The sequence below is a fragment of the Leucopleurus acutus genome (assembly GCF_964270905.1).
Source record: "Leucopleurus acutus genome assembly, chromosome: 15".
NCBI lineage: Eukaryota > Metazoa > Chordata > Mammalia > Artiodactyla > Delphinidae > Leucopleurus > Leucopleurus acutus.
Genome location: NC_139157.1, coordinates 74,635,222 through 74,651,722, shown reverse-complemented (window position 1 = coordinate 74,651,722; position 16,501 = coordinate 74,635,222). Strand labels below are relative to the sequence as shown.

At 40.7% G+C, this 16,501-nt stretch overlaps 1 protein-coding gene across 1 annotated transcript in view; it reads left to right on the top strand.

The window, feature by feature from the left end:
- LOC309972320 (uncharacterized protein) overlaps positions 1–10,922 on the top strand; it is a gene marked incomplete at its 5' end in the record, with an annotated part of 91,113 nt that extends 80,191 nt beyond the window's left edge. Inside the window, one exon of the mRNA XM_082855954.1 lies at positions 10,485–10,922. The remainder of the gene's footprint in view (positions 1–10,484) is intronic.
- Between the last annotated feature and the right edge of the window lie 5,579 nt (positions 10,923–16,501).

The window sequence follows — 16,501 nt, the reverse complement described above, 5'->3', positions numbered from 1 at the left end:
CTGTGGAGAAGTCCAAGCCCTTCACCCCACTGACCCCAAGTGATTTGTCAAGGTGTGTTCTTTTAGACAGAAAGCTCCGGGAGACGCTTATCTGTAATATGCCTAGCGCTCAATAAATATGTTTAAATGAACTGATGTTGAAATCCACTAGCAGCTTTGAATTAAAAATAAAGAAGAAACCCACTCTTACCCTCAGAGAATGACTGCTGTATCAGGAGAAGAGAAGGCAGAAGTTCTTACCCTCAGCGATGACTGTGGAATTAGGCCTTAGGATTTCAGTTCCACTCTTCACATAGTGACGTGATGGCTGGAGTCGGGCCGGCACTGAAGGATTGATAAATGTGAGATGGTTTTACAGGACATGGCTTGTAATGTTTCATGAAACACGTGTGATGTCTAGGGTAGTGGAATTGAGCTAGAGCCTGGGTTCTAGAATCCAGAGGTGACTCCCCGATTATACCCTGAGCTCCTTGAAGGACAATTTCTTCAGTATAGATGCCCCATGATTGCTTGTTGAATGCATGCATGAATGAATGAAACTGTATCTGTCACAACCTTCTCCACACCAAAGATTATCTGTCACGGAGCATGCTCACTGGCTTTAGCGGGGTCACGGCAAGGCAGGTATAGACTAGAATGACAGAAGTCTCGTGTCAGGAGCCCCGACCATCAGTGGCAGTACTAAGGGGTGACTGGGGACAAGGGTGACCTTTAGTCTCCATCAGTTTTCCTCAATCCCCCCAAAGAGCACAGAATCCAAGCAAAAGCAACCATCTTACTTTGAATTTTCAAGACAAATCCCCTAAAAGGCAAATCTGGTTAAAACAATCATTACTGTATTCTGGTTCCCAAGGCATTCTTTTCATGAGGTTAACTATTCCTTGGAAGGTATGCAGGTTCAGAAGCACTGAACTTTCCTAACTTCGTTAGGAAAGGAAAAGTTAAGGCACTTGGTGATTGAACTGGTGTATTTCTAGAGAGCAGGACTGATACGTGGACATTCTGATGGCATTTTCTATGTCATTTCACCGGCATTTGGCCACTTACAGCCCCGATGAAGATATAAACCCCTTAAATCCAATAATTCCACTTGATACTAGATTATAAAAGGGGTAGAACCTGCATACCTTCCAAGGAATAGTTAACCTCATGAAAAGAATGCCTTTGGAACCAAAATATAGTAATGACTGTTTTAACCAGATTTCCCTTTAGTCATTTAGATGCTGTATTCATTCCTTAAACACGCATTTTCTTTTAAGTGCTTACCATGCTTCAGGCTATTCTGAGAGCTGTGAATAGGATGAATAAGAGTCACTTGAGGGCTTCCCTGGTGGCGCAGTGGTTGGGAGTCCGACTGCCAATGCAGGGGACACGGGTTCATGCCCCAGTCCAGGAAGATCCCACATGCCACGGAGCGGCTGGGCCCGTGAGCCATGGCCGCTGAGCCTGCGTGTCCAGAACCTGTGCTCCGCAACGGGAGAGGCCACAACGGTGAGAGGCCCGCGTACCGCAAAAAAAAAAAAAGTCACTTGATTTCATTAACCTTAGCATGTATCACACTTCCTCAAATTCTTCCAGAAAGGGTCTGAGTAAAATTAAGTCAATAAGTAAAAATTAAACAGATTATAGAGACGTTCCCACTATGAAAATGATCACTGTGCACGCTGGGGTTTACGTTAATGGACACATGAGTGGAAGTGGTGTCAGCAACACTCTTTTTGAATATCATCAGTTACAAGGAGTCCAGAATTTTTTGAAAGAAGATAAAGAGGCTGCCTTTGAACCCCATTTTGTTTAGTCACGTAGTCATCTGGTTAGACTTACTATTAGAACCAAAATATATAGAATGGATAGACAACAAGGGCCTACTGTATAGCACAAGAAACTATATTCAATATCCTGGGATAAAATAAGTATATATATATATATATATATATATATATATATATATATATATAACTGAATCACTTTGCTGTACAGCAGAAATTAACAATATTGTAAATCAAACTATGCTTCAATTAAAAAATAAAAATAAAAATTAAATTAAAAAATAGAACCAAAAAAGGATAGTTTCAAGTCCTTTGACTAAATATTCCTTTTCCTCTTACCAGCTTTTGCTTTTCCTCATTATTTAATTCTTGAGCCCTTCAATTCTATTCCTCCTTGGCTATTTGTACCGTCATACTCTTTAAATATTACTATTTCCTTCTTTAGTCATCACCCACAATACGTATACTTCATTATCTTATCTTGGTGTGAGAAACTCATCTAATACACTGATACACTTCCCTCTGAAGATGGTATCATCACGTTAGCAATGTTTCTCTCTTGTAATTGAATAAGCTACCTAGAAAGTGATTCTTACATCTTCTTTTTCTTTCTTTCCTTATAAAATCTCTGTCTGTATTGCTGACATGGCATCTGCTTAAATATCCAAGATTAAATCTACTGGTTGGGCAGGAGAGGAGTTGATATATATCAAAATGGCACTTCTCCTTCAGGAAACTCAAGATTGTGTAAGTATGCCTGACACACCTGCTGCAATGGCGTTGTGTAATAACAGAGGGGCAACAAAGGATGGCGATGATGACAGCCCAGCCCAAGCTGTGGCGACTGGTTCTCTAACTCCATAAGCCAACAGAGAAATTATGACCTGGTGAAACAGGTCTCACAGTCACTCCAGAAATTCCAAGGTGATTTTTCATCTCCTGCTTGCAGTGAAGAGACTACGTTGTTCGATGCTTTTCTTCGCTTGTTCCATCGTTTCCGTACTTGCCTTACAAGACTCTTCACTGTCATTTAATCCAATTTGTGTTCAACAAAGATTTCTTGGGACTTCTCTGGTGGCGCAGTGATTAAGAATCCTCTTGCCAATGCAGGGGACACGGGTTCAAGCCCTGGTCTGGGAAGATCCCACATGCCTCGGAGCAACTAAGCTTGTGCGCCACAACTACTGAGCCCAAGCACCACAACTACTGAAGCCCATGCACCTAGAGCCCATGCTCTGCAACAAGAAAAGCCACCCAATGAGAAGCCCGTGCACCACAACAAAGAGTAGCCCCTGCTTGCTGCAACTAGGGTAAGCCCACACACAGCAACTAAGACTCAATGCAGCCAAAGATAAAATAAATTTATTTAAAAAAAAAAGATCTGAAGATTTCTGAAGCCCTTTGTACATGCTAGCCACTGAGCTAGGGGCTGGGAATGCAGCCGTAAGTATCAGTAAGTGGACAGAGACACTAGTGTCTTCTGTTACCTTCTTCCCTATTCATTTAATCAAATTCATCTGTCTTTAAGATTCCCGTTGCGGAGCATAGGCTCCGGACGCACAGGCTCAGCGGCCATGGCTCATGGGCCCAGCCGCTCCGCGGCATGTGGGATCTTCCTGGACCGGGGCACGAACCCGTGTCCCCTGCATCGGCAGGCGGACTCTCAACCACTGTGCCACCAGGGAAGCCCCTAGGATACCATCTTATATCGAGGAAATGCACAATAAATGTTTATTGATCTGAAAGAAATTTTCATTTAATTGAGAATATTTATAAAATAAAATGCTGATAACTTATGTGGATAATTTCAAATTTCTGGCATAAACAGAATAATGAGGCAGTGCTGAGAAGGCCATAATAGGTATTCAGTCAATAGAAGTAATAATAATAGTTAATATTTAATAGTAGTTAATAATAGTAGTAATAATAATCATTATATTTCAGAGACTGTTGATTTTATTTCCAAGATCTGAAGCTTTCTGAAAATGGGACACCTATTTTTCTTTTGGTCCATGGATGCAGTGCAAGCTGCATGCCGCGGAGCGGCTGGGCCCGTGAGCCATGGCCGCTGAGCCTGCGCGTCCGGAGCCTGTGCTCCGCAATGGGAGAGGCCACAGCAGTGAGAGGCCTGCGTACCGCGTATAAATCCTATTTATGTTCAAACTGCAGGAGATTTATAGATGTATAGAGGGATCGGCATGGTATTAGTAATGTTCCTTAATCCAGGCATCCATGGCAGGCCCCTCTGGATTAAAAGTCATTAATTTCTATTATTGTCACAGTGCCTGACCAGGAGCCCCTAATCTGATTATCTCTCCTGCTATTCTAACCAGATCTGTTCCAGCACTGTCTTATAACAAGTGCAAATTAATTCCTAATATAAAACAATAAAAGCTAATATAGAAAGTTCTTTGAATTTATTGTGCTATTAAATAAATTCTGAAGCGCTTCAGTTCTTGGTTAAGAAATCACGCTCTTTCCTTTCGTGATTTTCTTTGCCTGAATTCAAATTACAGTCTATTAGTCCACAATCAGTAGTATCAGGACAGAAAAGGTACAGTTAACACCACAACAACTCTTTAATTTGAAGGTTTCCCTCTGCACTGGAGATTTTATTTCCATCTCCTTATAACTATTTTCTAAGGAGGTCCCAAATTCAGAGCATCACTGTAAGTGATTTGTGATGAATCATAATACACTAGCTAAGTGCCAATACACTGAATGCTTTACTAAGCAGTTAATATATACAGAGTATTATATTATCTTTAAATTTAAAGATGAAGATGCATAATACAATCAATTCACAAGAGAGGTTCTACTATTTTCTAACTAGAGCAAAACCACTTCAGAAGTAGGTTTTAAGCTATGAAGAGAAAACAAGAAGAAAATCATGAATTGTCTTAAATAAGTAAAAAACCAGTTTGTTTCTTTGGGAGGGAAAAATTATCTTTTTTTGGAGATGAACATAAAAACAGATTGTGGATCATCTGCAACTAGAAAAAAAGCCTAGGGCAGTGATACTCTTTCTTTTTATGGCTGTGGAAAGAATAACAACCCTGCAAACTACCTAACCCTCCCCATTACTACCACAAAATAAATTAAGAAATAAAAATAAAACAATTCTATCAGATCTGAGGAAGAATGAACTTTTAAGGAGAGATCAAGAAAAATGCAAGTTCACATTAAGCAATTTCTATGGGCTAGACGCTATACTAAATATTTTGTATACATTCTTCTCTTTAATTCTTATATATTAACTCTTTGAGTTAGGTATTATTATCTCCATTTTATAGATGAGGAAACAGAAAGATTGAGTAACTTGTTGAAGGTTATATCAGTAACACAGCTCAGATTTGAAATCCCCCCTTGTTTCAAGAATGTTTTCTTTTTTAGAAATATTAAAAAGCCTTCTGATTCAAGATGGTAGATCAAGGTCACCTGTTTATATTTATTCCTTCTCAAGGCTCTATTTCAAAGATAGTAAAAGATTGGTAACATGTCCAAACCCACAACAATGGGGGGAATATGAAGGGGCCATGGCAGGTGAGAGATTTCAGCAATTTTCTGGAAGATGGAAATTGGGTAGTTAAGTTAATGGAAGCGTGAGGCAGAGTAGAGGAAGCTGTCACCAAGCCACAGGCAGAGGTGGCTCTAGTGAAGCAGGGAGCTGGCTTTACCTCCATTACCCCCAGAAAATGCCACACTGATGGAGGCTGGGGATGAAAAGTTGAGTTGAAAAAAGGGGTTTGGAAAGCCTGTATATGGAACAATCAAAACCCCCATTCCTTTCTACCGCTCTCATCCATAAAATTCATAGTATTACAGCACCAACTTTCACTTCTTATACCCTCACTGAAAAAAAGGAAAGCTTACCTCTTGAAAAAAATTATGGTGAAAACTAATGCAAATAATATAGGTGTTGGTGCCTCAAAATACGGTCCTCCTCATTGTGGCATGGGGAGGTCCCCAGCATGAGAGCCAGCTCCTGTTCCAAGTACGGATCCGTATCACCAGGTCAGCACTGGCCTCTGCTGACAGCAAGCTGGGCACTCAGCAGTGGTCCAGCCAGACCAGACTTGCTAAGTCCATACCGTTTAAGCCCCAGTACAACCTTCCTTTTTGTAGGTATTGGTTTCCTGTGGCTGCTGTAACAAATGACCACAATACTCTTGACTTAAAACAACAGAAATTGGGGCTTCCCTGGTGGCGTTGTGGTTGGGAGTCCGCCTGCCGATGCAGGGGACGCGGGTTCGTGCCCCGGTCCAGGAAGATCCCACATGCCGCGGAGCGGCTGGGACCGTGAGCCATGGCCGCTGAGCCTGCACGTCCGGAGCCTGTGCTCCACAACCGGAGAGGCCACAACAGTGAGAGGCCCGCGTACCGCAAAAAAAAAAAACAAAAAAACAAAAAAAAACCCCAGAAATTTATTTTCTCACAGTTTGGGGGGACAGAAGTCTGAAATCAAGGCGTCAACAGGGCCATATTCCTTCTGGAGGCTCTAGAGGAGAATACGTTCCTTGCCTCTTCCAGCTTCTTGTGGCGTCCAGCATTCCCGACCAGCATCGCTCCAATCTCTGCCTGCATCTTCACATCACCTTCTCCTCTTCGTGTGTGTCGCATCTCCCTGTTACCAGAACACCTGTGATGGCATTTAAGGCCCACATAGATAATGCAGGGTTATCTCCTCATCTTCAGATCCTCAACTTAACCAGATCTACATGGACTCTTTTATCAAACAGGGTAACATTTACATGTTCCACGGATTAGGCCCTGATATCTTCGGGGGCCACCATTTAGCCCATTACATTTCACCTTGCTCGTTTTGTTTACGAGCCCAGTGAGCAAATATAGGGTGGCTAGGAAAAGAGGCTAATATCCATAGAACATCCAGGTCACCCTGTCCCTCTGTTTCTTGAGAATCTCTTCTACAGTGGGTGCCTTTGGTAAGCATTTACAGAGAACACAAATGATGTCACACTCAGAGCTTCTCAGCACTTCTTGTCATCAATCCTCAATTTTACTCCTTACAAGTTACTGAACACCTGGCCAAACCTTTATCAACTACCCAAAAGCCAATGTAAATTCATAACTTTGGTAATTTCTAGGAACAGTGGACAACGAGATGTACTGCCCAAAGTCCTTTCATGGGGAGGATTTTCCTTCCACACATCTTTCAGGGCCAGTCCTAAATGAAGCTGTAACACTGCCACTGTGCACTTCCAGCTTGTTTGCATATATTATGTGGTATAGTTTGTAACCAGGCTCAGTTATTCTCTTTTTCAGTTTCTCAATCAGGGTTCCAGCATAAATTAAAACTTATCCCAGATGGTTTAAATGAAGAGCCTTTAATAAAGAGATTGTTTATAGAGGTGTAGGCAAGGTTAAAGGAACAAAGGATGGTGGGGTACCCAGACACTAGCAAGGGCACGATGTTACTATCACCCCTAGACGTGAAGAAACAAGAGAAGAAAACAGTGCTCCTGGAGCTCCGTGAGAATTAAAACTATGGTAAGAGACTTGCCAGCAGTAGCTGTGGCTGTGGAGAGAGTAGCTAGGGCCAGAGATGTAACACCCAAGCGGGGAGGAAGCATGGAACAAATGTTCTACCCACTCTATCCATCCATCCACCCACGTATTGATGTCCTATTGATTGGAACCAACTGGAAGCCAGCTGACAAGGGAGACAAAGTGATGCAGTGTCCATATGGGTCAGTATCCTAGGACACAAAACAAGGCAGAAGGGATCAGAGGTGTGCAAACACAATCGACCTACACTTCAAAGGAACTTTCAAGAGGTCAAACGTGTGGGTTGAGGGAAAAGTGACAGTGCAGCAGGAATGATGCAGTGGTAGTCTGAGGCACTGCCCATGCCACTTACCTGTGGCTTCATAACCTTCCACGTGATGAAAGGATGCTTCTGTGCATGCCTTAATGACATGGTGAATCAGATAATACCCAGTCCATGACAGGCAGCTCTGCTTACATGATCATGTGATAGTCTGTGATCAGATACACAAATTTCTGCCATGGTCCAAAAGTGGTCCAGGATCTGTTTCTTAAAAGAGAAGTTATTTGGAGACTAGGTTGTGGCTTTGCTCTAAAACCCAAGAGGACTGCACTGTAATTCTAAATCAAGGCTGACTAGAGGCCCCTATAGGACTGCTTTCTGTCAGATTTTTCAAGAACCATTTGATCTGTTGGATCTTCAGGCTGAAACAGCAGAGTAACTGGCACTGCAGTCCATAGTAGGAACAAAGCCGTCTCTTCCTCTGGATCCATTCAGAACTGGCAGCCTGATGGGTTGCTTGATGAGTGGGTCAAAGCAGCTCCCTCAAATGTATGTATGTTGTTTCAAAGGTCCAGTGAAGTTTACCAATCAAAGAAATTCACCTCTTTAACAGTGATGGGTAACAAAGTATAGCAATTGTCTTTCACTGAGGAGGAAGACTCTCAACCTGCTACAGACCACTGGCCTGCCCCAAACTACTGATGTCATGGCCGTTGAACTTACATGCCTCCCTCCCTCACCACCCTTGGGCACACCTGTTCCTCACCAAGGAATCATGGTACTCTCCTACTCACCATATCTAATAGTATGATGGACCAAAGCAGTATCTTATGGCATGATGAGACAAACAGGGTTCCTAGATTCCTACAGGATACTGGATAATTGACACTCTCCTGCAGTAAGATCACAAAGGAATAAAGGGGAAAGAAACTACTTTTGTTATCTCTGTATTGGAAAGGAGAAGAAAAACATTTAAGAGATTAAGAGCTAACTATCACATGCCAAAATTACACTGATTTGCTTCAGTTAACTGACTACGTCTAGAACAGCCATTGAACTCCGACTTACGTGACGTAGTTGATGATAATCCACTGTCATTCTCCAAGACTCTCCGATTTCTGGTCAGGTCAAAGAGGAGAGTTAAATGGGTGTATGATAGAAACCATCACTCCTGAACCTTCATGCCTGTGATGCTGGCGTGCACCTCTAACATTCACCTAGAAATGTGGCAGTGCTTTTGGTCCACTGTTTGAAGAAGGAGGGGATATTTTAGGGGCTTTGACTTGGGCCTTTAATACGTATTAGCCCTCATTCCATGAGACGGGGAACCAACGTCGAGATTCAGCCAAAGACTGAGAATGACTAATCCGCTATACGTTCAGGAACCAGAGAGGATAGGTTTGGGGATCCTCAGGGCCACTGGTGAGATGGACTCAGGCCAAAGTTACACTTATCACCTGGCCTCCTTACGCCCCTGTTTGGACTGACGGTCACAGTAGCAATTTGGCTGCCCAGTGATCAGCATCTACTCAGTGCCCCAGTAATTCGCCCAAAGTCTGCTTATTACCCTTCCCTTTTGGCAAAAGCTAGTAGAATTTACAGTGCATACTTGTGACAACGTCACAGGGAATTTTTTCAAGGGGATCCAACATTCCCTTCATTTAGGAAGCTCGGGGTCTATGAACTGACTCAGGAACGAAAATTGGTGAGGGGACTCTATTGTGGTGACTCAAGCCATGCCTGTGTTCACTAACTTTAGAGTGCAGAATAGAAATCAAGTAGGTTGCCTATCTATTTCAGTCCTAGGGACATCATAATACATTAGCTGCCACCATAGATACTCATGGATAAAGCCATTTTAATAACCACTGAGGGGAATTCCCTGGAGGTCCAGGGGTTAAGACTCTGTGCTTCCACTGCAGCGGGGCACAGGTTTGATCCCTGGTCGGGGAACTAAGATCCAGAAAGCCACATGGCGGGGCCGATAATAATAGTAAGCGCTCAGACTCAGCTGCCCATTACCGTAACCATGTCCACTTTGTTTCTGGCATTTAAGAACTGGCATTTGGTCTTTGGCAATCTGCAATACCATCATTCCTACTGAAGTCAGAGAATGCATTTTGGGGACAGCACCTTCCCTCCTTCATCATCCTGAGGGGGATCAGAATACGTCACCCCAAAATACGCCACTTTGACATAAAGATTATTTTGAGCTGAAGGCAACTGAGGAAAAGCAGACACAGGGGAGAGCTCTCTGCCCTCCCTCTGACTGCCTAACAGCAGGGCATCAATTTCCCTTGTGAAGCTGCCCCCTCCTCTCCTGTATCAGGAAAAGGAGAACAACTCTTATCCCTGAAAACAGAGAAGGCACAGAGATGAGTCTGCGTAAGAAAACCTTACGAAATAACCCTTATCTACCACGAGTTTCCCCCATATGTCTCCTAGTTACGTTCCCACAATGTATCAGCCCTAGAAGCCCAGACTCCCTTTCCTTTGTCTAGTCACTTCTCCACAATTTATTTCCTTTTGTTAACATGGTATATAACCCTCAAGTATAACCACTTCTTTGGGTTTTTCACTTCTTCACCTATGCATGTAAAATTTAAAATATTAACAACAAAAGCTGTAAACCTTTTCTCCTGCTAATCTGTCTTTTATCAGTTTAATTCACAGGTCTCAGCCACCAACCTAAGAGGGTCAAGTTTTCCTCCTTACAATACACGGCCTACGGAACATAGCCACTACAGCAGCTTTCAAGGACAGATCACCAATGTGCATTTACCAATGTATTTCTCAAATACAGTGAGAGGGTTATCAAGTGGGCTGCACATGATAAATAATCTCCAGCATTCCTAATGCCCTAAGCCTTTGGTTTCTCTCCTCCATTATTGCAATGAATTTCTAACATATGTCTCACTTTGATGTAGGCCATCAGTGATTCCAGGTTTTCCTGATTCCATGTTAAACAGTTGACAGATCATTAAAGCTACTCCTCACTTTTGAGCTATGTCCTCAAATTAAGAATTTCTGGTAAGTGAAACTATATTAATAATTTCAGTCCCTAAACAATTTTTTAAAAATAATTTCAGTCCAACCCAAAGATATGTTTCTTTCTGCTTTCTTTGCACTCATAGAATCAATTCTTACACATTTCTACAGGGGAAAATTAGCCAAATCCTATAATTCTAAGCTATCTCTTCCCAGGATGGATTCTGTATTTTTCCCCCTGGGGCATGCCGTGATCTAATTCCCCTTATAGATCTGATGACACTGAAAGACCAGAAAGCAGACACAAGGAAGATCAGCGTTGCTTTGGAAGGTAGCTACCTTGGTTGAAGTCCTTACAGGATCTCAAGCAGCAAAGGACTAATATCTGACAAGGAAGAAAGTGCCGCTTCTCTTGGCTAGAAATATTCAGTGGAATTTAGAGATTCAGGTTCTCAGGTTCATCCAAACCCATCCAAATGTCCCCATTCCAATTCTTCGGGTCCCACTCTTTCCCAGTTAATACCACAGCTTTCACTTATTGCGGCTGTGAACTTCAGTGGTAATTCTGCAGCCCGCTTTGGATCACACTTTGGATCTCATTTTAAGATGTTTCAGATCTGTCGCTGCAAGATATGAGAGGGCCTCTTAGGGCAGCAAAGAATGAGCTGATTTTCTTTCTGTAAGCTCTGCAGGACGATCAGAAGTAGCCATCTCACTCAAGTCTTTATGTTCCTCATTTCTATCATAATAGTTCAATGCTGCAGCTACTCAGTCTGCCGAAGACCTTGCTTTCAATAGTTATTTCGTTCTAGGTGACTGTAGGTGAAAAAGTCAGCTATTTGCTTCATGGAAAACAGTAGCTTGTTTCCCGCTGGTCATGAAGTTGTCACTGCCTGTAAACTCAGCTAGGTCAGATAACCAATTCCATATTCTTACCTTAGGCAGTCCATTTCCTGATTACATTCTGGTGCTGAATACTTAATTAGGTAAGGTTCACTGCATGAAATTGATACCACTCAAGGTATTTCAAGCAGAAAGAGCTTTAATTCAAAGGATTAGATGCTTATACGATTACTGGTAACTTGGAGGAATAAAAGTCAGGAGGCCACTCCCTAAGCCTTTGACCTCAAATTCATATGACCACATCTGCCACGACTGCTATCACCATTACCACATCCTGCCTTCACAAAGTTGGTGCCAAGATAGTAGGACACATAGTTCAGCTGTTGCCAACACTTATTTATGTCTATAAGGAGTCTATTTATATGATTGCATTATTACAGAAGGATGGCATCCACCTCCAAATTCTGCCTGCCAAAAATGTCATGAGTGCCTCACACTGACAAAACCTAAATTTGTGAGTCTGAGAAATGTAATTTGTAGTCCTCCAGACTGTAACACCAGGAGAGGGAAGGAGGAAGAACATTTCAAAGGGCTAGGAATGGATTCAGAGAGCCAGTAAACATCTAGCACACTAACCTAAAGATGGGGCTGGATTTCTGAAGTAGTCAGTATGTAGGGAAGACTCTAGGATGTAAACTCCAAATCTCACCTCTAAGTTAGAAATTTGTTCCCCCAAGTCACCTGGCTGCACTTTTGCCTCACAAGCTCCCATACTCCTCTTTTTTTCCTGGAAAAAAAGACCAGATACCACTTTTACAAGGGCTGGCAGTAATAATTCAAGCCCAATGAAAACATGTAAATGTTGTTGAATAAATATAGCTTTGATGTGACCATGTAACATCTTTATTAAATTTTCACTATGAGAACTGAACTCAGAAAATATTTGAAATCCAACCTTATGTGTACAGTTGATAAACCCTCTCTCTCTCTCTCCCCATATGTATGTGTGTGTGTGTGTGTGTTATAATCTGCTTAGAAAAAATTTAAAGTTGTAATTGATTCCCAGATTTATTAGTGAAATTAGAACACAAGTCATATTCAAAGGTGAGGTGTGAATGTCACTAACATAATACTATGCAAGACTCATAAGCTACCCACCCTCTCATTACCAAATAGCTTGGTAATCATTATTCTTGAAAGACTGGTTCTTAGGATAGCTTCCTCACAGGGAGGAGAAACTCAGTTTCAACTTGATGCATCAGGGATGACAAAGAAGGAATCTCAACTGGATGCTTGCCTTTCACCTTGTGGCAAATTCAAAGAAAAAAAACTTAAACTGAGGAAAGGAACCACCTAACCGGCTTCTCTAAAATTGCAGAAAAGGGATTCAGGCATACGTGGAGCCTGACAGCAGATACGGAACACTCCTGTGGGCTGACAGACACTCTTTACAGCCCACAGTCTTGTATTTAAAGTGGGATATCCAAGAATTTCAAGACACTATCTTTTTAGAGATGGCTGTATTATTTAAAACTTCCAAGAGTTTTTAGTCTTACAGTGGCTTTTAACTGGGACATATCCTTTGTGCAGATGTTCAGTTACAACATGACCTTCTGAGAGCTGCATTAGATTATTATAATTAGGTAGACAGATATCAAGTGATTTGTTTCAGCATGCGTTTATTCTTAAAGGAGATAACTGCTTTAACGTCACTTTCGCTGGGAAAACCTCACCTATGAGAGTGGGGAAAATAAAAAAATTCTAGTTGAATTTTCAATTTAAGACCAGGCATAAAGGTGGGGAGGAAAATTTGTTCACACGTGGACATGTAAACATGTCTTTATGTGGTAAAATGAAAAAGACAAAGAAAAAAGGAGACCTAAGTTCTGGGCTTTTTTTTTTTTTAACAGGTAGAAAAATGTTTAATTTCTCAAAGGATTCAGCAAAACTTAGACCTACAAGTCTAAAAGAACACCAAGAGATAATTCAGATCACCCCTTGCCCACCTAAAATTCCTGGTAATTAATCACCATTTAAACACAGCTATTACCATCTCTTAATATGTCACAATGCTCTTTTAGTGACATATTCCAAAACCTCAGTCTTCATCTGGTATTTGTTCTGCATATCAATTATAACCTTTAATTTAGACCTCTGAGTCACCTTCAGGAATATAGTTGTTACCTCCTCCTATTTTAAAAACTTAAAAAAAAAAAAGCTGTGCCTTTCAATTCACGGCCGTGCCTTCCCTCTGTAATTTATATCAGGAAAACCGACTTGAAAAATACTCGTGTGACTTGCAGTGTTTTGAAACAAGAGAAATGTTTCTACATCTCTCCCTTTTCACAATGATTCTTCTGGTTCAGCGGTCCTCTGTCTAAAATACCTAAGATTAAGGATGGATTCTAAAATACACTATTAAGGACTTGCTTTCCAAGGTTACCTGTCAAAATTGCTTACATGCTGAGTGGCAGGTGACCAATCTCATTAAGCAGGTTTTGAGTTTACTGCTCAGATGCTGGGCGCCTGTGCAGCTAGCTCAGCATCTCGGTGCCCCTCAGCGCTCTGACCCTATTTACCATCCAGCAGGATCCTAAGTCTGAGTCACCCAGTACTGTACGGAGCATGCCACTTCCATCCTGTACATCTGTAGTCATCTTTTTCTCAGTAAGGACAGTGCTACGAATAGGGCTGACTGAAATTAAGGCTATAACAAGGAGAGCTGAGAAGCTGTGAACAGCTCAGCGTGCTGTCACGTTCTTATGAATGTGAGATTCAAAAGCAATGCCCCAACGGTCAATATATAATGCTTGAATTATATTATCAAATGGATACAACAGCAAAAAATCACCTCCATCTCTAGGTTCTCTTTCTTATTTACAGTGTATCCCTATATGGAGCAAGTCTGTAAATTAAAATATTCCTGATAAATAACAAAGCATTGCTAGATTCCATGTTCTGAAATGTGAATATAATAATCCATACGGAAAAAATTCTGAATGCCTCAGAGTGTGTGTGGAAAGAGAGAAAAAGAGAGTGACTAAATTAATAATGCTAAAACTGAAACTAGTCACCAGGCAGCATCCAACAGCAAAATGGAGCCAAGAGTAACACAGAAAAGGGAAAAAGGCAGAGCCACAGTTGTCGATGCTATTGGAAAACGCGCTGCTAACGTGCCTCAGCTATTTCTAGTCGATGCGAGTATCTCATAAATTCCCTATTTTCTACAATAGGAAAACGTTTCTTTAGTTAGTGACAAAGTTTTACCAAAAAGAGGATGCAATCCTCCTTCACTGATTTTTACATATGAGGCATGCATATTTAGTGGGGTGATAGAGAAATTATGAAGGCTACCAGAAAAGGCTACATTTATCACATCTTAAAATCATCTTTGGTAAAGAAACTTGAAGTATAGTAAGGATTGAAGGGTTTAAATATCAGAACAGGAGGGCTCCCCAATTTAGTTTTGGAACAAAAAAAAGCACAGCACTAAAAATGTTAACATGTACACACTGCTCTATTTTAAATGGACAACCGACAAAGACCTACTGTACAGCACAGGGAACTCTGCTCAATATTATGTAACAACCTAAATGGGAAAAGAATCTGAAAAAGAATAGATACACGTATTAGGTATCACTGAATCACTGTGCCGTACACCTGAAACTAACACATTGTTAATCAACTCTACTCCGATATAAAATAAAAAGTTAAAAAAAAAAAGTTTAAAGTGACAAATGTACAAATTCAGAAGAAAATGATATGTTTTATGTCTGGAGCCAGAAGTTCTTCCAAAGACAGCTAAGTTTTAAAGTAAAAATACGCTACCATAAAGGAATAAGCTTTTTACCAGAAATTGTTGACACCCAAGTTCTAGTTTCATTTCTTTTCATTAGAAATTGGCAACAGGGGAGAATTTAGAATATTAACAACTGAATCAAATAAATAAATATCTAGCAGGTAATTTACATTATAATCAACTGATTAACCAAGAAAAAAAAAATCATTTTTCCCACAGCAGTAGTATATTTATTGTGCTGAAATCAGGTAGCAGGGAAGGAATAGCTCTGGGGAACCAGTACAGAAAGCTCACAAAGATTTACACATCTCTAGTCATTACACACTGAGCAGCAGAAACAAAAGTGTTGAATCCTCTTAGACCAAACTATTACATACGCGGCAAATTGTCTCTAATTCTCATGTCTGCATGCCTTGGGGGGAAAGAGTGTAATTTTAATGCACAATAAATATTTTCTGGTTTACAAAATATTCTGAAATACTCTGCACAAACAGCATTACATCCTGCACATGCAGTTTTGACATGTTAAAGATACTTATACTTAGAAATATTCATGCCTTTTTTTTTTCTTTTTGGTCACATTTTCTCGAACGATCCCTGTGCGATACCCACTAGCAATTTAACCTATGTAATAAGACAGGGTGCAAGTTCTTTCCTAGTGAATTTCCAGTTGTTTTTTTATATTACATGAAACACTTCCTTTGTAAACAGCAAATTTCATTTTCTGATTCTGGCTACTCTCACTTTCGTGTTCATCTTATGTCTTAGCAATTAACACTTTGTAACAATCAAGCACTGAATTTAATGATCTTTAGCACCAAGGAGTCAAGAATATTGCACCAAAATGGGTTTACACTTCATATCTAGTTACAGATAAGATCTTGCAACTTTGTCACAAGAAAAGTATCACTCCAAAATTAAACACGTTAAAAGAGAAGGATAGTTTCACAGAGAAGCTTGCTGGACACTACTTGTAAAAAAACACAAAACAGTGTTAGTGAATTTGAAAGTTAATATTAAAATCTACATTAGAGGACTCCTTGATTTTTTAATTAAAATTTATTTAATTTTAACTGTTCTTTCCAACAGAAGAGGTAGGTATATTTCCACATATGAAAAATCGGTAACAGCCACAAATCAAAACAAGGAAAGCCTGATAAAAATCAACATACTCTCTTCTAACAGCACATAAGTGTAACTATGATGTTACTAATAGAGACATGAGTTGTTTCATGTTCCAATCAGACAGTAACCTTAATGTTTATCATATATATCTGGTAGTAACAGGAGTATTGAAAGGCTGCCTTTTCATCA